This window comes from Corvus brachyrhynchos, unplaced genomic scaffold (genome assembly GCF_000691975.1).
Source record: "Corvus brachyrhynchos isolate BGI_N302 unplaced genomic scaffold, ASM69197v1 scaffold203, whole genome shotgun sequence".
NCBI classification, from domain to species: domain Eukaryota; kingdom Metazoa; phylum Chordata; class Aves; order Passeriformes; family Corvidae; genus Corvus; species Corvus brachyrhynchos.
This window is the reverse complement of record NW_008237408.1, coordinates 1811242-1813569: the sequence shown is the minus strand read 5'-3', so window position 1 is coordinate 1813569 and position 2328 is coordinate 1811242.

Genomic DNA, 2328 nt, shown 5'->3' with positions numbered 1-2328 from the left:
GGGAATGGCAGGAGAGGGATTTGTGTCCCTGAGGAGCTGGAGGAGCTCGGGGAGGGCTCCTGGCTGAATCCCGGAATTCCCGAGGTTGGAAAAGCCCTCCGAGGTCATCGAGTCCCACCTTGTCCCCAGCTCCGAGTGCCACATCCAGGAATTCCTTGGACACTCTGGGGATGGGGACTCCCCCTTCCACTGCCTGACCCGCCTCTCCAGGCGGGAATTGTTCCCAAAATCCAACCTGAGCCTCCCCTGGAACAACTTGGGGCCGTTCCCTCTTTTCCTGGGAGAAATCCCGATCCCACCTGGCTCCTGTCAGGCAATTCCAGAGGGAAAATTCCCCCCTGAGCCTCCTTTTCCCCAGGCTGAGCCCCTTTCCCAGCTCCCTCAGCCGCTCCCGGTGCTCCAGCCCCATTCCCGACCCGTTCCCTGCCCCGGACACGCTCCATGGCTCTGGAATCACACCGGGATTGGTGCTGCTCTGGTTTGAGGTCGGCCCTGATTGAGCGGAGATGGGATCGGAGCCCTCCGGAGCTGCCATCCCACATTCCTGGGAATTCCCGATCCAAGGGGAATTAAAAGTAGCAGCGACCCAAAATGGGCCAGGAGGAGTTTTAGGGAAAAAAAAAAGAACGTGGAGCTGCGGAGCCGGGAATGTCCGGCTGGATCTGGGAATGATCCCGGGAATCCTCGGAGCCCCTTCCCGAGCCTGAAGGGGCTCCAGGAGAGCTGGGATTTGGGAAAGGGCTGGAGGGGCAGGAGGCAGGGAATGGCTTCCCAGTGGGAAAGGGGAGCTTGGGGTGGGATGTTGGGAAGGAATTCCCGGCTGCGCTGGAATTCCCAGGGAATGGCCGGATCCCTGGCAGTGCCCAGGGAAAGGCGGGAGCAGCCTGGGATCATCGGGGGAGGTGCCGGCCTTGGAATGGGATGGGATTGAAGCTGCGTGGATCCCAGCCAAAGCATTCCGGGATTGTGGGATCCAGGAGGCTCCGAATCCATGGCCAGGGGTTTTTCTGGAAGTCGGGGATGGGAAAGGGAAGGGAGAGCCTTCCTGGAGTGCCGAGATTCCCAGGGAAGGGCCTGGAGGCCGGAATTCCTTCCCGCAGAGGAGTCGGGATGGGGCTGGATCCAATGGCAGGCTGGGAGAGGCGGGAATGGAGGGATTTCCCTGGGAAAGGGGAGCTTGGGAAGGGATTCCTGATGGATTCAGGCCATCCAGATGATGAAATCCGAGGGATTCCTGGATTTTGGGAATGCCTGGAGCTGTCTTTCCTCTCCTTTCATCCCTCCTGGAACAACCTCCGGAGTTTTACGGGATCTTGGGCTCCGAGGAGCAGCCCAAGGAGCGCAGGAACGCTGGGATGAATCCCATGGGATGGGATGTAGCAGAATTCCTTTGTTCCAGTGATGGAAAACGATGGATCCGACCCCAAATATCACAGAATCATGGAATGGTTTGGGCGGGAAGAGACCTTAAGGATCATCTCATTCCCAACCCCAGCCCCCGGCACTTCCGGAGCTCATTCCTTGTCTGGGAGTGGATGATCCAGCTGGGAATTTTCCCAGGATGGAATTCCAACCTCGAGCTGGGATCACGGCCCCGCTCCGCATCTCCTGCTTCCCACGGGAAAAAATTATTCCCTAGGGAAAAAACTCAGGAAGGGCTGGCGAGGAACCAGACTGGAGCTGGTGACTCATTCCCACCTGGAATTTTTCTGGGATTCCGCGTCCCCCCCGCATCCAGCAGATTTCTGGAAAATCCCAGGGTTTTTCCAGGAAAATGAGGTTTTGGCCTAGTTCGGATCTTTCCCCCCGCTCTGTTCTTTGGAATTCCTGCTCCGAGCCATCCTCTGCTGGATGTGGGATGAGGATGGAGATCTGTCCTGTTGGGATCCAGATCCCGAATCCAGAGAGAAGGGTTGGGTGGGATCTTGGGAAGGAATTCCCAGGGAATCCCCAGGAGTGCCCAAGGAAAGGCTGGAGCAGCCTGGGATCATCGGGGGAGGTGCCGGCCTTGGAATGGGATGGGATTGAAGCTGCGTGGATCCCAGCCAAAGCATTCCGGGATTGTGGGATGCAGGAGGCTCCGAATCCATGGCCAGGGGTTTTTCGGGAAGTCGGGGATGGGAAAGGGAAGGGAGAGCCTTCCTGGAGTGCCGAGATTCCCAGGGAAGGGCCTGGAGGCCGGAATTCCTTCCCGCAGAGGAGTCGGGATGGGGCTGGATCCAATGGCAGGCTGGGAGAGGTGGGAATGTCCAGCTGGAGAAGAGAAGGATCCAGGGAATCCTTGCAGCCGCTTCCCGAGCCTGAAGGGGCGCCCGGGGGGGTGGGGGT